A 25,113-nucleotide genomic window follows, 5' to 3' on the forward strand; every position below is an offset into this window, starting at 1 on the left:
ACACGCCTGTTTAACTTTAATGAGCTGATTTGTGGTTGCTTCATTTCTAAAATAGAAAGTATCCACAACACTCAGTGTTCTGCCCGTTATTCCCAATCTGAGATGTTTTAGGAACCAGCAGTGGTTTCTCATTGGTAGTGAAGAAAATATGAACTGACAGTTTAAAAGACGTGTTTTTTAATTACTGTTAACAAGTATCAGGACTGAGTCTTAATACTGACAATATATTCAATTGACTGTGCCATCCTTAGGCAAATTTTAATTGTTTTGCATACTTTCCATTCCAGCTGGTCATTATAAGAACTCTGTAACAGGAACTCTATAACTAACAAGTGCTCTTTTCTTTTCCTTTTTCTCCTTCCTCCCAATCCATTTTCCTTTTGTGTGTGCCTTTTAGATAGTATGCCCAAGGACAGGACCTATTTTATCACTGACATTTTTAAGGTGCTTTTGTTGGCTAAAGAGTGAGATAAAAATGCTATTAACACTGAATCAGAAGAACACAAAGCACTTGGCTGTCCTTACTTGGCTGCTTACCATTACAACAGCCCTGTGAAGTAGGAAAGGGAGCAGCACAATGGCTTGCCTATGGCTACCTATCAGAGAGACCTTATTAGTGGCCTATCCACAATTAAGGAATTCTGTTCTCCGGGAGACTATTTTTGGAGTGTATTGAGAGGGGCGGCAAACTCAGGGACTGCCCCGGGCGGCAAAAGCTCTAGCTACGCCGCTGCATAGGAAAGAGTGTGAGACAGGGATGTATTTTATCACCCTATTTGTTTAATCTGTACGCAGAACATATCATACAGAAAGAGGGATTGGACCAAGAGGAAGGAGGTGTGAAAATTGGAGGGAGAAATATCAATAATTTAAGATATGCAGACGACACCATACTACTAGCAGAAACCAGTAATGATTTGAAACAAATGTTGATGAAAGTTAAAGAGGAAAGCACAAAAGCAGGACTACAGCTTAATGTCAAAAAGACTAAAGTAATGACAACAGAAGATTTATGTAACTTTAAAGTTGACAATGAGGACATTGAACTTGTCAAGGATGATCAATACCTTAGCACAGTCATGAATGAAAATAGAAACAATAGTGAAGAAATCAGAAGGCAGCTAGGACAGGGGAGAGCACCTATGAGAGAACTAGAAAAGGTCCTCAAATGCAAAGATGTATCACTGAACACCAAAGTCAGGATCATTCAGACCATGGTATTCCCGATCTCTATGTATGGATGTGAAAGTTGGACAGTGAAAAAAGCGGATGAGAGAATAATCAGCTCATTTGAAATGTTGGAGGAGAGCTTTGTGCATACCATGGAATGCGAAAAAGACAAATAATTGGGTGATAGAACAAATTAAACCAGAACTGTCACTAGAAGCTAAAATGATGAAACTGAAGTTATTATACTTTGGACACATAATGAGAAGACCTGATTCACTAGAAAAGATAATAATGCTGAGAAAAACAGAAGGGAGTAGAAAAAGCGGAAGGCCAAACAAGAGATGGATTGATTCCATAAAGGAAGGCACAGACCTGAACTTACAAGATCTGAACAGGGTGGTTCATGACAGATGCTCTTGGAGGTCACTGATTCATAGGGTTGCCATAAGTCATAATCGACTTGAAGGCACATAACAACAACAACCATTGTGGTTTACTGTGTGTTTGGTGCTACTCACATCCCCTTTTAATTTGTATGGTTCACATGACATTACCGGCAAACAGAAGCTTTCACACAGTTTTCCCTCTATAAATCTGTACTAACCCAATCTGCTGATAATACTAAAAGTGGAGGAAACACCATCTCCACTGTGCTGTGCTCCTCCTTGCAGACAGTTTGCTCTGATGCTTTTAGGTGTGTCAATCGTTCCCATTTCCATGGTCACTATGTCCTCCTCTCTTCTTTCATTTCATTTCCTGTGGGAAAGCAACTTCCAGCTGCTCTCCTCCAAGCTGCTGACCTTTTTTATGTTGCTGCAAATGGTGCCATTATTTTTTTCTTTTCCCCCTAACTTGTGCGCAAAAGCATAACACTGCTCAAACAAAGATTTGTATTTCGGGCTGTATCATACCAGTGAAAAGACAAACAATCGCACTTCTGGGTTGTTTTTTAAAAAATGGAACCTACTGCAGCTGGTAGAATAAACTGAGCATGCTCAGTTACCAAGCAACCAGAGGGAGTGGAAATGCTAAATTAGAGGGTGTGGTCATTAGGAGACTGTGTAATTGATCCTGTCCCTCAGTGTGAATAGAATAAAATAGAATAGAATACATCATGTTCGCAGCTGGCATTGAGCCCTTACTGTGGAAGGTGCAAATAGAAAATGGAGGGGAACAAGCGTCTTTAATATGAAGTAATACCCCATGTAGATAAGCCCTGAGTCAGTCCCTTGTAGCCTGAGAATTCCCTTATGGCAGCACAGGAATGATGATACAATTTATGCCAGTTCTATAGATCTGAGCTAAATTTCATCTTGCTAATTCATTCCCAATATACACGATTCCAGGAGTCAAAATAACACACAGCTAGTTCCATGCACCCAGGATGGCTTTAGTCATTGGTCTCGTCTGACACATGCCCAGCTAAGGGGAGCTTCAAATAAATTTGTGATATGATCAGGGGGGGGAACTGTTCGAAGAGGAAAAACAATTTAAAAGCTCACTTGGTCCAAAAGCCTAATTTAAATGAACCTAAAATAGCTCAGACCAATTTTTAAAAATTGACTCAGAGAGGTTTCACATGGCATGGCTGTTAGGTTGCAATTCTAATCCCACTTACTTGGGAGTAAGCCCAATTGCATTTAGTGGGACTGCCTGCCTGATAGAAATGGTTAGGAAGGCAACCTTAGTTGATTCTTTTAGAATTTGAGGTCTCTCTTAGAAGGGGATTTATATAAAGAAACATGATATCCAAAGTGTTTTCCATAAATGAAATGCTAAAAAGAAGCTAGTCCATTTATCTCAGCAATGACTCAACCCAGGTGTTGTGTGATATGAAAACAGAGACAGAAGAAAATAAGGCAAGAAAAAATTGCTTCTCTCTCTCTCTCTCAAACACACACACACACACACACACACACACACACACACACACACACACACACACACCTTTTACAACATAGCGCAGCTAGCTGTTTTGCAAATGCTTTACCTTGGACATCTTTGACTAATTAAGCAGTTTCATCCCTGCTTTTTTTTTGTAACGTAAATGGATTTTGGCAAGGCAAGCATGATTTGCAGCTTCTTGCAGAAGTGTACACTCTAAAAGAGGAAATGTGATAAACTGTTAAATTGTTCTAAATGAACCTTATGTTATATTCTTTCTGGATTTTTAATATATCTATATCTATATATATATGCTATGTTTTAAATTGCTCAAAATAAGTGAAAACATTTTAAGGTGTCTTTATTAAATCAGTTGAGTTAACATAATTTGTTTTCTTTGTTAATATTTATTCCACAAACAAAGCTCTGACTATTTAAAAAAACACAACTCTGACATTGAAAAATGGGAAACTCTTGGCTGTAAAGAGTTTGGGATGAAAAATAAGGTTTAATGAAAAATTATGACAGCAAAACAGCTTTCATTATTTATGAAATATGGACTTGTTGAACAGATTTGTATACGGAAGGGGAGAGAGAATCCTGCAATGGCAGATAACAAAATTACAACCATACCCAAGGAGCGCTCCTTAAGGGTTCTGCATCAAACTGGTGAGATGTGGCAAATGGAATGCCATGGGCTCGGGCCTAGGCCCTGTGATCTTCAACATTTTTTATAAATGATTTCAATGAAAGCTTAGACTGTAGAGGAATGCTTGTCACATTGCAGATGACACAAAGCTGGGAGGGGGGAGCTGGCAGATTTTAGCCCTGCAGAATCTATTTTGTTTTTATTAAACCACTGAGGTTCAGAACCAAGTACATAATAGCAGCTCAACCACGCACACATATACTAAACAGGATGCTTCTGAACACATGCTAGGGGTAGAAAGATCTGGATTTCAGTTCTCTCTGTTCTCATTTTTTCAATCTTAAATTCAGTTCTCCACGTTTCTGTACCAATTTGCAATTTAAAAAAATCCTCATGAAAATTCTCCAGCACTTTAGTGTGAATTTCTCCTACTAAACACATTTTTGTAGGCGGTTTTGACTAATGCACACATTTTGTCAAGCAATTTCTCCTCACCTAATGCATTTTTATATATTATTCTCACCCATATATTCATTTTATGCACACTTTCTACTAATATATGCATTTTGTAAACATTGGTTGGAGATCTGCATTGCAAAATTCAAGTAAGTGCAAATACTGAAGGATGGCTCTGTTTCAGTTCTCCTAGCGTTTTGGAAAGTATGCATTTGATAGATTTGCCTACCAATGATTCAAATTTCTCACCCCTCGCTAACACGTGCTCAGCCCAGGAATTTCCATACTAGAACCAAGCGTACAAATTCATTCACATAAGACTCCACTCCTGTTTTTCCCCAAGCATTCTTTTTCAGCAGCCTGGTTTTTGCTGAGGGAATGTATGGCTCAGTCGTCCCTGGTGCAATCCTTGGAATCTCCAGGTTGGACTGGGAACATCCCCTGTCTGAAAGCTTGCCAGTCACTGTAGACAATCATGGTCTGACTTGGTATAAGGCTTCCTTTATCCCTATGCTATTGTTAGACAATGTATAGTCAGAAATACTTGTTGATCTATTGCTAGTCACCAGCAGATCCCAATATGTAAATGACTAGGATTAAAGTAACTTTTCCAAGCTCTGGATTCTGCCCACCCCTGCCATAGAAGACAGAATCAAGATTCCAAATTTTCTCAGCAGGCTGGAACACTGGGCTGAAACTAACAAGAAACACAGATAAATGTTAGGTATAAAAATAATTAAAACATAGAATGTGGGAGACTTGGCTTGGCAGCAATGCAAAAGTATTTAACACATGTAAAAAGAATTTAGGTGGCCCCTGATTTACATGCTTGCAAAGAATAACTGCTGTTAGAAAAAAAACTTGGAGCTGTTTTCTATAAATGACCATAAGGCCAACTGTTGAGCCCATATATCTGGATTAAGTCAAGGCAAAGCATCCTGTCAATAAATTTTACCATGTTTTGTGCAGACTTCTATGACTATTTATGCCAGAACCAACGTTTCTTCAGACAGCTTCCTCAAATAAATATGTAAACATCTCAAAACAAATTATGGAACACAGCATATACAATTGTGTAATGTGGCACCTATTTATTTTTACCAGGGTTCAAATTCCCACACAGCCATGAGGCTCACTGGGTGACCTTGGGCCAGTCACTGCCTCTCAGCCTCAGAGGGAGGCAATGGTAAACCCCCTCTGAATACCGCTTACCATGAAAACCCTATTCATAGGGTTGCCATAAGTCGGGATCAACTTGAAGGCAGTCCATTTCCATATATTAAGAAAATTTGGATATTAAAGTTGGAGAAGAGGGAGCTGAAGGTGAAGGAGTGACCAGAGTGGAGAGGAAGAACTGGAAAGGAAAAGGTGTCCAACCCAAGAAGTCCCATCTCCCCTGCCTTATCTGTCACACTGGAGCTTATGCTGCTCATGCAGTTTCTCTCTGTTTACTGGGCCACACCTCGGAGTGGAAAGAGGTGGAAATACATTTCCTTCACTGACCCGTCCCTTCCCTCCAAGTATTCTCTCTCTATCCTAAGGGGGGGGGAGATCTGGTGTTGCTTGGATTTTAATGTGAGCCTACCTAATTTTAACGTTCAAAGCAATATGGGAAGCGAAACACAGCTATCCTTTATAATTCAGTTCTTTTAATTGTGTGCTGCCAACCAACCAAGGTGTGCAAAAATGTATATATAACAGGAAAGTGTGCAAAAAATGCATATATTTGTGAAAATAACATACAAAATGCAATATATTACTGGAAATTGCTTGCAAAAATGTGTATATTAGGAGAAAATTGCACTACAATCCTGATTAATTTTCATTATGACCTCTTTAAGAAAGATCACAGACTGATACAGAAATGTGAAAAACTGAACTGAAGGCTGGAGAAATGAGGAACTGAGAGAAACCAAAATTGAGAGATTTCTCCATCCCTGCTCCATCCCCAACAGGTTCCTTCTCGCTCCTGGCTTCTCATCCACCAATACCCTCCCCTTTCGCTTGGATATACATATCGAGGAAATTTGAAATCTTGGGCAATCAGCTCTTCAATAAACACAAGAAGCTCCCAATTTCGGCAAGTTCTTATGTGACTTTTTGTACTTTAACTCCTCAAGTCAAAAATGCATACAAGAAGATTGCATTATGCATATCTTTTTTAGCCTTACTCCACTTCAAAATACACACACAGTCTCCACTTACATGCACTTTGAAGAGGAATGGTGTTAATACATGCATGTGCAATACAAACATATGAAGGGCGCGTGTGTTATTTAGGGGGGAAATTGCTAAGTCTGACCTCAAGGACAAATGGGTCACACTACAGGGGAGAGCATTTTTTCCAACATGAAACAAGTCTGTCAGGAAAATAATGTGTTACAAGGTTGCCTTTGCAGAACAGTGGCAGCTTGCAGTAATGAATCCTCACATATTTCTGGAATGGGACAAGCTCTGTCTTTTTACTAGGGAGTGTGTTCGTAGAATTATTCACTCTGATATCTACACATTTGCATGCAAAGAAATGTCTTTTGTCAGGAAATGCCAGCACAGGAAGCATCTGCAGAGATCCATATCTAAAAATTCAGTGTCTTTAATCTTTCACTGTGCAGTTTTAACTATGGTTATTTTCTGTTTTATTGGCTATTTAATATCTGTGTACTTATTTTATTGTATTGTTTTAACTGACTGTAACTGCCGAGGAATCATTGGATGAAGGGCAGTATACAAATTATTTTGTTTTATTATTAAATATTTAATATTGCATGAAGGTATATTTGCGATGTTGTAGATTTTGTTGGCCACATTGATTTCCTGCGTATCCAGTCCCCAGATGTTCATAGATGCCACTTCATCCTTAGGTAATTGGTTCCACTGTCATGCTGCTCTAACAATCAGAAAGTTTTTCCTGATGTTCAGCCAAACTTTGGCTTCCTGTAACTTTAGCCCATTATTCTGTGTCCTGCATTCTGGGATGATTGAGAAGAGATCCTGGCCCTCCTTTGTTTGACAACCTTTAAAGTACTTGAAAACTGCTGTTATATCTCCCCTCAGTCTTCTCTTCTCAAGGCTAAACGTGGCAATTTATTGTAATCCAGATGCTCTCGATGGGGCTACCAAGTTCATCCTCCTGCATTTCTGTGCAGGAATACATATTTTTAGCATATAGTGTGACTCTGCCTCCTTTTCTATTCCTTCTGTTTTTTTGAACAAGTTATATCCTTCAATTGCTATAGTCCAGTCACAGAGTTATCCCAAGTTTCAGTTATACCTATTGAGTCGTATTTACTCTCCTGCATTAAGAGTTCAACTTTGAATCATAGAATAGTAGAGTTGGAAGGGGCCTGTAAGGCCATCAAGTCCAACCCCCTACTCAATGCAACAATCCATATCAAAGCATTCCCGACAGATGGCTGTCCAGCTGCCTCTTGAATGCCTCTAGTGTCGGAGAGCCCACTACCTCTCAAGGTAATTGGTTCCATTGTTGTATGGCTCTAACAGTTAGAAAGTTTTTTCTGATGCCCAGTCGTAATCTGGCTTCCTACAACTTGAACCCATTATTCCATGTCCTGGACTCTGGGACGATCGAGAAGAGATCCCAGCCCTCCTTTCATGTACTTGAAGAGTGCTATCATATCTCCCCTCAGTCTTCTCTTCTCCAGGCTAAACATGCCCAGTCCTTTCAGTCTCTCCTCATAGGGCTTTGTTTCCAGTCCCCTGATTAGCCTTGTTGCCCTCCTCTGAATCTGTTCCAGTTTGTCTGCATCCTTCTTGAAGTGCAGAGACCAGAACTGGACACAGTATTCAAGATGAGGCCTAATCAGTGCTGAATAGAGGGGAACTAATACTTCACGCGATTTGGAAGCTATACTTCTGTTAATGCAACCTAATATAGCATTTGCCTTTTTTTGCAGCCACTTTGTCCTGTTTGTTTCCATTACTCTGGGCATTATATACAGACATCAAAGACCATGTGATTTAGGGCCTGGTTTCCTTCCTATATTTTTATGAAGACTATTACTGAGCCCCATTAGACCCATTCTCTCAGTTCCTCTTACTGTGCACAAGTCTTTGTCAGTCGTTACCATCAAGTTTACATCTCCCTCCTCCTTAGGATTCAGTTTAAAGTTCTCCTGATTAAGATCTCCATGCTGTGGCCAAACACATTCTTTCCAATCCTCATGAGCAGTCCATCTTCCAGGAAGTGTAAACAGTGGTCCCAGAATCCAAATCACTCACATTGGCACCACCTTTGTAGCCAGTCATTCACCCAGAGTATTTTTCTTTCCCTTTCTACTCCTCTACTAAGTACCAGAAGGATGGACGAAAAAACTATCTGGGCCCCAAAGTCTCTAAGTTTTATTCCCAAAGCTTCAAAGTCTGTATTTTTAGTGTATAGTGTGACTCCACCTCCTTTTCAGTTGCTGTAGTCCAGTCACAGAGTCATCCCACCAAGTTTCAGTTATACTTATCAAGTCATATTTGTTCTCCTGTATTAAGAGTTCAACTTCATCCTGTTTGTTTCCTATACTCTGGGTATTAGTATACAGACATCAAAGACCATGTGATTTATGGTCTGGCTTCCTTTCTACATTTCTATGAAGACTCTTATTGAGCCCCATAATAGTCCTATAACTGTGCATAAGCCTTCATCAATTGTTACCTCCAAATTTATGACTTCCTCCTCCTTAGATTCAGTTTAAGGCCCTCCTGATGAAGTTCTCCATGCTGTGGCAAAACACATTCTTCCCAGTCCTCATGAGGTGCAACCCATCACTTCTCAGCAGTCCATTTTCCAGAAAGTGTAGCTGTGGTCCCTGAATCCAAATCTCTCACATCAGCACCACCTTTGTACCCAGTCATTCACCTGGAGTATTTTCCCTTTCTATTCTTCTTCAAAGTACTGGAAGGATGGATGATAAAACTACCTGGGCCCCAAAGGCCTTGCTTTCTTCGTAGCTCTGCTTGACAGTATCATTCGTTCCCACATGGACAAGAAGAAAGGGAGTCAGTAGGCTTTATGAGTGTTGGCAACTCTTCACTCGCATCTCTAATCCACCTTCCAGAGTCTCCCACTACTACTAATTTTCTCTTCTTGTTGTTGTGGGGCATGGTTTCATTGGCTGTGCTTGACTGAGCTTCTGCCTCTTGCCGTCTGTCCCCTGGGATTTCCTGTAATTCTTCCTCTGCTCAGGCTGTCCTCCAGTCTCATCAAGTACCTGAACATGGTTCCACAGTTCCACCAGTGCAGAATGTCTTCTAGCTCTCCTGCTTCTAATTGTCACATTTTTCCATGGAGTTTCCTCCACTTCATTCTTCCTCCCCTCAAGACTCTCCTCTTCTGCTTCAACATGCTGTTGTCCTTCCACCTCCTGTACTTCTCTTTGCTCTTGTTGTTTCAGCATTCTGCCTAAGAACTCTTCATCTTCTCTTACACCCTCAAGTTGTACTTCAAAAAGAGTATTTCTTATATAACATTTTAAAGATGACTGGTAGATTATTGAAATATAAATCCTGATGTCTGGTGACACTGAAGTGGTTTAAATGAAAGCTTTCTGTCGGGATCTGGGAGTTCAACCCATAGACAAATGAGAGGTAGTGTCCTCAAGTAAGATTTTAAGAACATAAGAACATAAGAAGAGCCTGCTGGATCAGGCCAGTGGCCCATCTAGTCCAGCATCCTGTTCTCACAGTGGCCAACCAGGTGCCTGGGGGAAGCCCGTAAGCAGGACCCGAGTGCAAGAACACTCTCCCCTCCTGAGGCTTCCGGCAACTGGTTTTCAGAAGCATGCTGCCTCTGACTAGGGTGGCACAGCACAGCCATCATGGCTAGTAGCCATTGATAGCCCTGTCCTCCATGAATTTGTCTAATCTTCTTTTAAAGCCATCCAAGCTGGTGGCCATTACTGCATCTTGTGGGAGCAAATTCCATAGTTAACTATGCGCTGAGTAAAGAAGTACTTCCTTTTGTCTGTCCTGAATCTTTCAACATTCAGCTTCTTTGAATGTCCACGAGTTCTAGTATTATGAGAGAGGGAGAAGAACTTTTCTCTATCCACTTTCTCAATGCCATGCATAATTTTATACACTTCTATCATGTCTCCTCTGACCCACCTTTTCTCTAAACTAAAAAGCCCCAAATGCTGCAACCTTTCCTCGTAAGGGAGTCGCTCCATCCCCTTGATCATTCTGGTTGCCCTCTTCTGAACCTTTTCCAACTCTATAATATCCTTTTTGAGATGAGGCGACCAGAACTGTACACAGTATTCCAAATGCGACCGCACCATAGATTTATACAACGGCATTATGATATCGGCTGTTTTATTTTCAATACCTTTCCTAATTATCGCTAGCATGGAATTTGCCTTTTTTACAGCTGCCGCACACTGGGTCGACATTTTTGTGCTAGATATCTCCCAGCTTTCACCTAGGAGTGATGTAGTCCTTTTCTTCTTATGTCATAGAAGCCTCAATGACTTTTCCAAATCATTAAGCACAAGTTTACTTAAGAATTAATACAATTTTACTTAAGAATTAGCTTGTTTTCTGATACTTAGTATAAATTGCATCCTTCTATTAACTGAAAAGTTTGGGGAAACAGTTTTAACATTCCAATGTGGGTGAAGCTTTTAATTAATTGCCTTTTTTCACTACTTATTTCCCTCTTAGCAGGAATGCTGAAGTGGCTGCAGGTTAGTTAGCCTATAGGCTCCCCTCCCCCTTCTCTGCTCCTTCATTAGTTTTCTTGAGGATAATGAGGTATGACTTTACCAGACTTTTGAATCTACCAAAACTAACAATCCTCAAAGCCTTTAAAAGACACACACAACATTCCTTTGGAATGGTCAGGGTGGATTATTTTGAGTTTTCATGATCTTCTAAAACTTCCTTACTTTGATTTATTATAAACACATGAAATAAAAATGCAGAGATTTGTGTATTTAATTAATTATGCACAGCATTTCAACACACTAATATGATCTGTTATGGTAAGTGGCCAATAATTTGAGGACCATTTCAAACAAGTTTCTCATATATTCTATAGCAGCAAACCCGGGTTTGCCACAGAGCAAGGAGCCTTGGTATAATGCAAAAAGCATCACACTGACTCTGTGCAGTTTTAGGTTTGTCACACAAAACATGCAATATGGAAAGCGGCATTCTAGGCAGAAGGGTAAGTGCTGGATGAGGATTCAATAACAGGAAAACCACATTCAAATCTCTATTCAAAATGATTCTGGAACTCCAGGCAGCCTAACCAAAATCCATATTACAGGTGTGGGGAACCTTTTGCCCTCCAGATGTTGCTGAACTAGAGCTCTCATTGTCCATGGACATTAGCCATGCTTGTTAGGGCTGATGGGAGTTGTTGTTCAGCAACATCTGGAAGGCCAAAAGTTCCCCACACCTGCCATATGTTTGCACGCCTATAAGTATGGATGCAGGGAACGTTTAATCCAAGTATGAAGGATCATGTTTGGACTATCAGGGCACAATATGGAATAAGGAAAACATGGAAATTTAGCCATTTTACATGACAGAATGGATGGGCCCTAAGACACAGTACTGAAAACTGAAGTATATAGAGGATATTTCTGACAACATGCCATACAGACTTAAAACATGTAATGGAGTGCCAGGGGGTGGTCAGGATTGTATCTGCTGGTCCTGTCTCTCTCTATAAATTCAATCTATTGTCTGAAGAGACAATACTATATAGATAGTAGTAAATTATCTGTTCTACTCAGATATCAGACTGAACACATATAGTTTGGGATTGGGCTAGAGAGCATAATACTGTCCCCATGCATGTTACACACTGTGTCATCCCCAAAGGGCTAAAGTTGTCCAATTAAGCACTGAGAGAACCAGCAGATTTGAGTCTATTGCCATTCTTTCTTAATGATCATTCATTTTGATATATATATATACACACACAGTATTTACACTCCTTTTCTTTGACGGAACTACACATTTCAAAACAAATTCTGCTAAAAGCTATCCAAATTATTATTTAAGATCTATAGCATATTTTTTATCTGAGTTAATCTCTCTTTGGTTGCAAAATGGGATATTTTCTAATTGAGGATTGCAGGAGATTAGGGCTCAGCTCCCAATGGGAAGGTGTGTCATTTTGTAATCCAAGGTTACTCCAGATTTCAAGCATTCTGTGATCATCAACACAGACATATAACTGTTATCCTTATTTAACGGATCCTTCTGTCCTCCTACCTGGACCTGTTGTTTCAAGTTGCTGTGTAAATTCAGGGTATTTCCAGTGCTTTTCCAATCTGTCACTTTGATTTTGTTTCTGCAAATAAAGGGGAGCAAAACCTAGTATATCTTTGTTGAGATGTTCCTTACCCTGAAGTATGCATTTGCTCACTCAGTTCATCACTGAGCCACAGGAAAACTTTGCATGTTGTAGAAAGAAAGCCATAAAGGCATTCTTCTCTTTCCACTGAATCACAGTCTGCAAAACAAGGCTACCTTGAGAGTGGAGAGGTGCTTGTGCCAATCGAATTGCACATAGTCCTGTCAGACAGGCACCAGTTGCCTAGAAGATTCTAACATTTGCACAGGATCTTGTCATGAATCACCCCAGTTCAGTCCCAGGACTCAATTCCCCAACCCAGGGCAATTGATCCTGGCAAGGCACAAACCTGTGCCCTCCTTACTAGGGCTGAGTAAACCAACAACAACTCTGGAGGGTAGGTAGACTGCCACCACCCCTTAATCTGGTCACACACTCTGGGTCAAAGGGAAACCCAAAGTGCCAGAAATAGACCTGCCAAGGATGACAACAGAAAAGAGCCAAAGGCGCACTCCTTGTCACAGAGCCCTAGGCAAAATATCCAGTTATACAGTAGTCTGTGGTCAATTGGCCAAGGTACTGGATTTAGGGCCACACTACCCCTACAATGAACACACACTGGTAAATAAGAAGTAGCTTTATTAAGTAAAATATAAGTGCACCTATATAGCAGCAAATCTGTTCCTTAAAACCCACACCCTTGATGGCCAGGTAAAATACAGAGAGTTACAGTCACAGACAAAAGTAACAAAACTGTCTAGCCTATTCTATACTTACAAAGAGGTAAACTGGAAAATAGCTTCATTGTTCCACATCTCCCCAGACATGGATAGCACATGGTAAAATGGAACCGCAACTCAGGTAGCACCAGCAACATTGGGGAACAAAGGCTAATGTCTGAATCCTATTCTTATGGGGAAATGCCCAGCAACAACTGGGAATTAATTAGCCAGTCAGAGGGCTTTCAGATGATGAAATGCTTCTGGAGTTTTCACGCCTAACAGTCACATATTCCCCAAACCTTCCCAGGCCTATGGCCTTGATGTACCAGTCTCCACTGATAAGCAGGTGTTCTTGCTTGAGTGTAATTAACTAGCTTCAGCTGTGCAAAGCCATGGCCAGAGAGGCCCCATTTCAAGGAAGATGTTTTCCCCACAATTCTTTGCCTCTGAGTCATTTTAGAAATCAGGAATTCTTGACAGACCTCTTCAAAGGTACATGGTGAGTCTGTGTATGTTGTTTGTATTGCCACAATGCATTATGGACAGTAGGAGTTGCAAAGGCATCTGTACAGTAGATAAGGCTTTACAAGCCTAGAATTGGGGTTAATGATGTGAAAGTTCATCTAGATGTTGTCAATGAGACATTTCACTTACAGATTAACCCCAGTGCAGCCATGCGTGTTAGAGAGAAAATCTCTCTTCCAACCTTTGGCCAAGCGCCAAAAGGATACACAAGTTGACCTAAAATGACATGCCTTGTACAGAGGAGTGTGTGTGAGAGAGAAGCAAACTAGCCTGGTGCTACAGGGCCATTTTTGTTTTTAATCCCAGCCAACTGTGGTCAGCCAGGCTTCCTAACTGGTTTATCAGCAAAGTGGCAGGAGCTCAAGTCAGCCATGGGATGCTGTATTCATTAAGGAGAAAAGCTGTAGCTCACTAGTAGAGCATCAGCTTTGCAAGAAGGTCCCAAGTTCAGTCCTTGGCTTCTCCAGGTAGAACTGGGAAATATCCCTTCCTGGAACCCTGGAGGGTGGCTGTCAGTAAGTGCAGACAGTACTAAGCTAGCTGAACCAATGGTCTGACTCAATTTAAGGCAGCTTCCTATGTTCCTGTACTGATATTCCTAAACCCTTTATTGCCTGAAGAAGAATGGAACCAATATTGTTTGGAAGAATAATGTGTATTCTAGATTTTTGTGGCTTCTCCTTCTGGCAATTTTATGGCTGCCAGTTGTATGACAGCTGAACTGTAGTTTTGTTTAGTGCATTCATACAGCCTGCGCCAAGTGCTGCAGTGTGTCACTGTTTGGGACAGTAAATTAATAAAGAGATACGGAACAGACAGAGGATGTTTCAGTAAAGGAGAAAGAAAGGTATGTGGGAGTTTCTGGAGATATGAGAGAGATGCTGGGCTATGTAGAATGTCCTCTGCCAAACCTGTGCCCTTCAGATAGCACTTAGATGCCTTTCCCAAGCTCTTTACAAATGGGGGAGCCAGCTTAGATTGCCCAGGGCACACACACACACACACTACACTGGTAAGAAAACATTAGTATACAGGGTTATGGCTGCTCTGGGCACTTATGTTCCTCTAGCTCTGAAACCAGAAAAGGAAGGTGCATGGTCCTCTCATAATCTCTATGCATGCATATGATCCAGCTGGCCTAAAGTGTTAAACTGAATGTTCTAGTGTATGGGAGAATGCTGCTTAGAGAGTACGGATGGGTGGTGGTGGTGGAATACCTGCTAAATTGGATTTAGTACCAGATTTCAACATAATCCCACAATCCGCTGTGTTTTTGGACCGGCATTGATTTCTTGCAGCGGGTCACAGCTGTCATTGGCATGGTTTTTTTTTTTTTTTTAAATCCACTCCGAATTTTATATTTATTGTCTTCGTAATTGCCTTTCCCCTAAGCTAATGCATTCTTAACTGCTGTCTAGGTGACAACAATCACCATTTACATCTATTAACCTCCCTCCTATTTGAGGCAATTATCTGCCGGATTGATATGTAAATAGATCAAAAAAAGTTGAACAGCATAAGCATTTTCATAAGCATTTTTGTTAAAAAATTACATTTTTTCGCTTTAAAAATCAGCTGATCAGCAATTGCAAAAGCAAACGGGGGGGGGAAGGGTGAATCGGCAACTAAAGCCAGGCTCTCAATATTCAAGAGGATCGGAACGAGGCAATGAACCCCATCCCTGTCCAAGAGCAAAGTACTCCACAAATAGATCAGGGTCCAAAGCACCACAAAACTACTGTCCCATGGGTCTAAAAAAGGTTTGGGCTTGTGTTTCATCAAAATATCCCTCCATGTGACATGGCAAGCCACTTTTGAAATTAAGGGGCCTTTCAAATGGTTTGTTATATAGCATCAGGGTAGGGGGACTGGGCATGTCCAAGGTCAAGGGCATGCCTAAAATACTTCTTTGGATCCTGGCCATAGGGTAAAAGGAGGAGCCACACGTTCTGCTAACTCAGTACAGAAATCTCCACTCAGTGGTACAGAGTATGCTTTATATGCAATAGATCCCAGGTTTAATCCCAGTCATCTCCAGGTAGGGGTAGGAAGGACTCTTGCCTGAAACCCTGGAGAGATGCTGTCTGCCAGCGTTGACAATATTGAGCTAGATGGACCTCAGGCTGAAGAGTCAATGAACTCTGGACATGTTTGGATTTTGCAGTGACCTGTATACTGCTTCCACACTATCCTAGAAATATAATATTATTTTTTAAATGAACTGAGTTATAAGGACAACTGGCCCTGGTGCCTGCAGCTCCAGCATTTTATAGTACGTAAAGTGCACTCTACTCTGTCAGGGTCATTCCAAAGAGCACCCTTCACTGTCTCTCAGATGGCAGCTTCTAGTCTTTAATGGGGTAAGAAATCCAATTTCCAAACATTTCTAATCTCTCACTCGCATATCCACTGGGAACCCTTGTGGTGAGAGTAGCATGAAAGACCTAGATGGATAGCAGATGGATAGAACCTCACTAACAGATAACCTTGCATCATTATTAGTTCTCATTAAAATAAATAATGAGGGAGGCAAGACCATGTAATTAGGGATTTATGATCCTTAGATGAGGCTTGGTAAATAAATGCAACAGATTACCTCCATATTATTGAGTGCTGCCATTTAGATTCTCTTTTGGCAGATTTAATAGGGATATATATCCATTTTAGCGAAAACAGTGGGATGACTAGCATCTAAATCAGAATGCCTAGAATTGAGCAGCCTGATAGATATCGGTCTTCCAGCTCAATGGCAGTAATGCATGCACGTTTTGGAAAGATTTATGCCAGGATTCAAGGATTATCATATTCCTCCTGAATTAACTAATTTCTGCAATCATTGTACTGTGTGAGTGATCCGCATAGATTTGTAGCCTGCCTGAAGTGCCAATTACCTTCAAATTTCTACAATGAATTTATTTGGTAATGTGAGGTGCTATGGCAGTTTTTGCACATGAGCAAAGATGGATATGGATGTGCTTTCCATTGTGTCTAGAAACAAATTTTGTAAATAAATGTAGAAGTGAGGAGTCTCATGGGTTTCTGCAAGCACACTACAACTGGTATTTTCTTTCTTTATTTCTTTTCTTCCATCCAATGATGCATTCCTAGCCAAGTCGATTTTTCTTGAATATTATGAGAAGAAAATGCACTGTGCACATACTTGAAAAAGACAGTCTCTCTGTGAAGAGAGCCAAGATCTTTAATCAATACATGTAACCAGAGGAAATGCATACTAGATGGTGAATACAATATAAATGTATACTTTAGGAGACAGAGTTGGATTTATTGCTTATGCTATAAAATCAATTTACCCTACAGGCAGAACTATATATTACAAAGAGCATGGGCCCACTAGTGACAATGGCAGCCCTAAGGTGGTTCACCCACTTCCCCTCTGTAATGTCTAGTTTGATTTTTGCATATCCTGACATCATGATGATGTACATTTCCTTGTTCCTGCTGATAGGACATGGAGTAATTTAAATTAGATGTTATAGAGAAGGGGGGCAAGTGGAATACTGTCTTCTGTGGCAATCGTGTAACATGTAGTTGTGTCCTAGGTCCAGCACCAGTGGTCAGCCAGGTCAGGCACTGACTAAAGGCTGCAGGGGCTCAGAAGGGCCCCAACCAGCCTGATCCAGCCATGCTGCCACTCATTGTTCTTCCCACCCAGCCTTCAGACTTTTAGCAGTGGGTAGGTGGTGGTGCCACTTCTGAATGGGAGTGAAACTTGGCTCTCATATGTGGTGGGCATCCATCATCTTAATTTACCCAAATTGCAATGTCTCAGACTACAGATCTATAAAATCTATATATTTCATAGATCTATACGCTGGGGCATTGCACTACTAAAATGCAATCCAGGGGGATGGCAGGGAGGGCAGAGAGTGGTGTTGCTATTGCCACTGGGCAGCAGTAGAAGAAGGAAATATTGCACGGTTGTGTCCGGAGGCAGGAGGCTGGTGGTCTATATTATATTGATGTTCTATAGAATGCATCACATTAGCTGATGTTTTGTTATTACTTGGGTTTTAATACATGTGTACATTCTTTATATTGTTTAGATGTTGCTGTGTCTTACTGTTTTATGCTGTAAACTGCTCTGTGATTTATAGTGAAGAGTGGCATATAAATGAAAAAATTGTATTATTATTGTTGTTGTTATTGTTATTGTTATTAGTTTCCCCCACAACCATCATTCTAGCAGCATTCTGGGGGTAACATGGCAGTGGTGACCAACACTCTGCTCCTCCTGCTGCCACCAAAGCCAAGGAAGCCACCACTCCTGCCATGGTTGAACTGACCCTCTTCCTGAAAGTTTAGTTTATTAAACTTTCATTGATTAAATTTCCTTTTTCTAAAAAGACTCCAGGTGTATTATAGCAGATTAAAATATACAAAAAAATAAAACAATAATATACAACAGCATAAATAATATCATAACAACCACCTCACCCTAGTAAATAAGGCATCAGGGATGATAATCTTGGCAGCAGCAACAACAAAGGTGCTGGCAGCTGGGTTATCAAGCAAAGAAAAAAGGGAGGTGAACTTCAATTGTCTTACCCCCTGCCCTTTATGGCTAAAGCTATCCTCTAAGACTGTTAACTTTTTTTTTTCTTTAACACTAATTTGCTGTTGATTTGGTGCATGGGACAGTGTTGATTAGCTGCTGCTGCATAAAGGCAGGCAAAGTGGATTCTGTCTACCTTGAGGGAATGTTTCAGGATGGGGAGAGAGAAGTTAGTCATGCTGCAGGCAACGGGCTACCCAGTGATGTGCCAACAAAAGCAGGGTCACCGCAAGGGGAGACCCCACAAGCGATTATATGGTGCCTTCCCTTCTGGGATGCCATTGGGGGGGACAAGGACTTCACCCACATGAAAGTGACAAATAGAGGGAGGGAGAAATCTGTGTGAGAGGCAGTGAAGTTGAGACCTCCCAGGGTGAGAGATTAGGAGAGGAGAAGGCAGCTCCCAGGTGAAAGCCGGAGGGTCTGTCATTTTCTGTGAGGGCAGGAGGAGGTAATTAAACACTACTGTTGTACAGAGAATAGATTTATTACTTGTACATTGTTTTTTGTATTTTATATTCCCTGCTCCTGATTTTTCCTTCCCTTATTTCGTAGGTTGTTACTGTTATATATGTATTACATTTTACAGTAGAGATAAGTAGATAATAACTTATGTTGTGAGATGTTGCATTTTATTATGAATTTCTTAGTATTATAATTGCATTAAGTTTTGATATGGTATAGATATTAGGCTAAGGACTGACATTTTTTGTTTGGTATGTGCTATGTTGTAAACCATCCTGGGTTCTCTGCCACCAGAGTAGACAGTGAGACAAATAACATTGTTTGTTGGAAGCTGAACCGCAGCAGAATGGAAAAAGTGCTGCATGTGATAAATATGGGATGGAACAGAAATTGATGCCTTCTTACATCTATACTGACTTGATCCAGTTGAGATCAGCCAAGCTGGTCAAATGGATTACTTTTAAAACAGGCTCATGAACTTGTTTGTGCTGTTATTTCTGTTTTACTACTTAATTATCTTTTAAAATTCAGCTTCAGCTTTACTCTTGCACAGATGACCAGTTGTCATGCTCATGTTCTTGCTGATCATGAAATCAGCCCTGAAAGGGCCCTCTGGTGAGGTTGGGCACAAAAGGAGTCCTACAACCAGTCTGAAAGCATGATTAAACATTGGGGAAAATATTTCAAAGGATTAAATAAATAATTAAACATTGGGCAATACTAAATTTAAGGAGTGACTCAGGTGTTTCCAGATTTTAAAACAGTGAAAGCCAATCACCACAATCCAATACCTTGCCTTGCTTCATCCTTATTATTTTTTACAAACAGACTCTCCCCTTGTCCTGGAGCCCAATCAGAGGTCCAGAGAGGCCCAGGGCACTTTCAGCTTTTGAGGCCCCAACTCATAATAAAAATAAAAAATATCAGCACATGAAAACAAAATAAGGCTCAAAAATGTGTGAGACATAATTGGAATATTTTCTCGCTGGGACAGTGTGTCATATTCTGGTTCGATGTGCATAAAAATAAATGATCAACAACTTATCAAATGCCAACAAATTAATAATTTGGGTCCCCTTTTGAGTTTGAAGCCTAGGCCAAAACCCATCCTGATCCCCCCTCCCCCGATTGGCCCTGCCTGAGCCCATGTACAGAATCTGCCCTGGGCTTGAATGTTAAGAGCTCTTACAGAGCCAACTAAACAAGAAAATAGGTGCTAAACAAAACATGAGTTCTATGAATGGGCAAGGCCTACCTTTTGAAGAGATGTCTGTCTATTTAATTGGCAAGTCAATGTACCTAAAGTTTGAAGAAAATAATTGAATACTTGCTTCTTTCATAACATGAAGTAAAATACATTGTGGTTAAACGCCCAAGAGTAATAAACTTGGAGTCTCAAAATCTGTCTTACATGAAAATGAAATAGTATACGACTGTGTTTCAGTATAATGAGTTTGGAAGAACCCAGGAATCTCAGTCCATATTCCTAATAAGCGTGTGTGTGTGTGTTCATGTTCTAAGGGCAAAGGAAAAACAGAGTGGAGAATGATGTATCATCTCCAGCAGCTCAGTGGGTAACTGTGTGAAATGAGATCAATTAAGAGACCACTATGGAGCCAGGTGACATCTTTCCAGCATTCGGGGTGGGGGGAGTTGTGTAACTACTTGTTTAACAGTCCTCCAACTCAAGTTGTTGACCCATTTAACCTCTCGCAAACTTTTTGTTTTTTGAAAACTGAAACTAAACAGCTAAAAGAAAAATACACTTACTTCCATGGCGAGATGTTACAAAAGCCCTTATTCTTGATGACAGCGTGGAGGGTTATGGTGTCTAAAAGGCCACAGTATGCTCTGAGCTCTGCAAAGACAGATCCCTGAAGTCGGCAGAATGAAAAGTGTTCCAGAAAGATCAGGAAGAATTAGAGTTGATGGGATGCCACGACCTATCTGGGAGAGAAGGTCAGCTCAGAGATTTGTGAAAGTCTCTGCCAAGAAAAGAGGCTGATGTTTGGGAGCTAGGATTTACATTCAACGTCAACCTCATCCTGCTGACTGAAGAGAAAAGGTCTCGGTCTCTGTTGTCCAGAGCCGTGTATAAAACATTGCAAAACAGATTTGATAGCCTGCAGCCTGTAAACCTGGCTTTAAAATTACTTTAGCCCCAGAGAATGAGAAACTACATTTAAGCAATTTTAGGTGCGTAAGTAAAAGAGGACACTGGCTTCACAGAATCAGCATCGGAGTAATTGCTATGGGTGGGTGTAGGCTGTACCACTCCTCCGCTGCCACTGATTGGCTTGTGTACATACAGGCATGTGTCACTTGGGCAGCAGTGGCAGAGAGGATTTAGGCCATCCAGAGTAGAACAATGTTCTTCAGCCTTGGGTCCCCAGGTATAATTGGACTGCAGTTCTCATTATGCTTGACCATAGGCTAAGCTGGTTAGGGATGATGGCAGTTGTTATCCAACAGCACCTAGGGATCCAAGGTTAAAGAACACTGGTATAGAAGATGTCTGCAGAACAGTTTTCAGCAGGCAACATGAAATAATGACATCATGAATCCCTCCTGGCTGTTCTTTCTCTCTGTTTATTCATGGACTCACTTCTTGTTCATTGTTCCCTCACTTACCTCTATCACCCACTCATAAATACTCCCTGACCATTTCCTTAACTCTTTTAACTCTCATGATTCTACCTACCTTGACCTAACTGCCTCCAGGCCTTCACATCAAAATCAACTGCCCCTAGGAACTGTGCCATTATCACCTATCTCTAAAGCTTTGTGTCAAAGGGACCAACTGTCATTTGGAAGGAGTACATATCCAACATCTTTGAAGGCTTAAGGTTTGTATAGATGTTCATTTTGGGAGAAGATGGCTCCCCACTTGAAACTGCTCTGTTGCAGATCTCTTTCTTTCAGGTCACATCTCGTTTGCAGATAAGCCACCACTCAAACTTATTTGAGATGTGCTGATTAAATGCACTAATCAAACAAATCATTTCTGATAAAATTTTCATAACTTCCCCAAGTCTGATTCTAAATATTGTAAGAAAAAATAATTTGTGTGTGTGTACATACACATATGTGTTTCAACCAGCAACATAGTCAGTCCACTCATTTCCAAAAGATTCCACAGCCACTAGGAGCTCCCAATGAACCTTTGGTTCCTGTATTTTACGCCCCAGCTGCCATCTTTCCACACAGGTAACATAAACCATTAACATGACTGTGGCATGTTGTGGAGTCATGATAGAATGCTCTATTTGAATATGGAAAGCCCTGGTTCACATCCCTGCTCACTCATGGGGCTCACTGGGTGGCCTTAGGTAGGCCACTATTATTTTCTCGAGTTCAAATTACACACTACACCAGCAGACCCATTTGTATAAAACTGGGCCTGCTGCAATCACATATAAAGCCCAAGATCATAAGAAGAACCCCAGTGGACCAGACCAAGGGTTTATCTCATCCAGCATCCTATTTCAACAATGGAGAGTCATATCTATCTGATCTCCCACCACGTCTCTCCCTGTCCCTACAGTTCTTAACACCAGACATTTTTCTCTCCCAGCTGGATCTGACTTTGAAGACAAGGAGTTAAAAGACAAGACAAAAAAGGAGGAGAAGGCAAGACTACAAGGGGGTAAACCAGGGGAGAGTCTGGAATTTCTCCCACTCACTTTCTTTTTTCTTTAAAAACCGGGTCCCCACTCCTTGCTTTATATGTGACTGCTACCACCAGATGTAGCTGGACCCTTAGTCTAGTTTGTTTTGAGCACCCAGACAAACAGTGCCACATATGCCTTCTTGGAGTAAAGTCAGGATATAAAAGTGATCAATAAATAACTCCTGCCATGGTTAGGGAAATATTAATGACTTTACATGCAATCACAGGTCAACAGCAGAAGAGCATGCCATTTATTTCCACATAGGTGAGCCTTAATAAAAGGGGCAGATAACAAAAAAGAAACTGTGGGGAGGGGTAAATCCAACCATTAATTTAGTTTTCCTTTCTTCAAGGTGGTAACTGTATCTGAAGCAAAAGCAGATGATAGCCCAAAGCCTCCTTGGCTTTTCTAGGAAATGACGCTTATCTATTTATTTAGACTATTTCTATGTTGTTGTTGTTATGTGCCTTCAAGTTGACCACGACCTATGGCGACACTATGAATCAGTGACCTCCAAGAGCATCTGTCATGAACCACCCTGCTCAGATCTTGTACGTTCATGTCTGTGGCTTCCTTTATGGAATCAATCCATCTCTTGTTTGGCCTTCTGCTTTTTCTACTTCCTTCTGTTTTTCCCAGCATTATTGTCTTTTCTAGTGAATCATGTCTTCTCATTATGTGCCCAAAGCATGATAACCTCAGTTTCATCATTTTAGCTTCTAGTGACAGTTCTGGTTTAATTTGTTCTAACACCCAATTATTTCTCTTTTTCACAGTCCATGGTATACGCAAAGCTCTCCTCCAGCACCACATTTCAAATGAGTTGATTTTTCTCTTATCCACCTTTTTCACTGTCCAACTTTCACATCCATACATAGAGATCGGGAATACCATGATCTGAATGATCCTGACTTTGGTGTTCAGTGATACATCTTTGCATTTGAGGACCTTTTCTAGTTCTCTCATAAGTGCCCTCCGCAGTCCTAGCCTTCTGATTTCTTGACTATTGTCTCCATTTTGGTTAATGACTGTGCCGAGGTATTGCTAATCCTTGACAAGTTCAATGTCCTCATTGTCAACTTTAAAGTTACATAAATCTTCTGTTGTCATTACTTTAGTCTTTTTGACGTTCAGCTGTAGTCCTGCTTTTGTGATTTCCTCTTTAACTTTCATCGACATTTGTTTCAAATCATTACTGGTTTCTGCTAGTAGTATGGTGTCGTCTGCATATCTTAAATTATTGATATTTCTCCCTCCAATTTTCACACCTCCTTCCTCTTGGTCCAATCCCTCTTTCTGTATGATATGTTCTGCGTACTGATTAAACAAATAGGGTGATAAAAAACACCCCTGTCTCACACCCTTTTATATTGGGAACCAATCAGTTTCTCCATATTCTGTCCTTACAGTAGACTCTTGTCTAGAGTATAGGTTGCACATCAGGACAATCAGATGCTGTGGCACCCGCATTTCTTTTAAAGCATTCTACAGTTTTTCATGATCTAGGACTATTTCTACACCACTTAATATATAAAAAGATCTCTAAGCGGTGTACTGAACAGTAAAACAACTACAACAGGTATTAAGATGTCGGAAGGCAGAGCTGGGGTCCCAATCCCGGGGAGCTGGATCCCGGAGAGTTGGGAGAAGAGTATTCGGATGGATGGCAGAGGGAAGGGGGAGGAACTTCCCCCCTTTGGAGCGAAGACGAAACAGAGGAACTGCCAGTGATAAGGTCGCTTAGCAACGGGGAGCCTGAGCCCTCCCTGGACATTCTCACGCCTCCCCCTCTTTCAGGCTCAGAGCAAGAGGGGAAAGAGGGAGGGCTGCTCACAGCCGAAAAGCGGGGAGGCAGTTTACCATCAGCCCCTCCCCTAACCCCCATCCTGGAATCGGAAACTTCAGAAGAGGAGGGGGTGATGCTTCCCCCCTCACTGCGCACACGCAGACAGCTGAAAAGACAGGAGAGAAGGGGGGAAGGCGGGCAGTACCTGAGGGGCAGTTAAGGAGGAGCGAAAGATTGCACGCCCATTTGGCCCCTTCTTAAAGAACAGGCGGGAAGAAGTCCCTTGCTCTGTCAACTTTCTCCCAATGCCGCAGGACCTGTATCCCTGTATTGCTTCATGAGAAAACGCAGTCTTTGTTTGGACATTACCCTAATAAAACACGAATTAACTACAGCCATTGGTCTGGTTCCTGAGTCACATCCTGGGCCTGACAGCTTGACAGAGCCACCTAAATCACCCTCAACGCTCTCTTCACTTGACTGGGACAAGATGTCAAAGGGAGCAGCGGGGGGGGACGAACCCCACTTCTGAGACGGAAGAAGTGAAACTCTTGAGGACTAAGGTAGCTGATTTGCAGACGGATGTTCAAGCCCTGCTAGCAGCAGTCAAGGCGCTGAAGATGGATAATCAAACCTTGAAGGCCACGATAGACCAGATGCGAACAGCCCCTCCAGCTGCCGTAGTAAAGGTTCCCATTGGATTGCCCCCAAAATACGCGGGACAAAGTGATCAGTTGGCAACCTTCATGGCTCAATGTGAGTTATATCTGGATGTCAGGCACACGGAATTTCCAGACGATGGGGCTAAAGTAGCTTTCGTGATTAGCCTCCTGGAGGGAGAAGCTGCAAAATGGGTGACTCCGTATCTCGTGAGAAAGGATACTGTCTTAGGAAGGTA

General features: G+C 41.3%; 1 long non-coding RNA gene across 1 annotated transcript in view; it reads left to right on the forward strand.

Moving 5' to 3' along the window:
- The first annotated feature begins 13,603 nt into the window (after positions 1-13,603).
- Positions 13,604-25,113, forward strand: part of LOC133378348 (uncharacterized) — an 84,467-nt gene continuing 72,957 nt past the window's right edge. Inside the window, exon 1 of the long non-coding RNA XR_009760971.1 lies at positions 13,604-13,694. This is a non-coding gene — a long non-coding RNA (uncharacterized LOC133378348). The remainder of the gene's footprint in view (positions 13,695-25,113) is intronic.

This window comes from Rhineura floridana, chromosome 2 (genome assembly GCF_030035675.1).
Source record: "Rhineura floridana isolate rRhiFlo1 chromosome 2, rRhiFlo1.hap2, whole genome shotgun sequence".
Classification (NCBI taxonomy): Eukaryota; Metazoa; Chordata; class Lepidosauria; order Squamata; family Rhineuridae; genus Rhineura; species Rhineura floridana.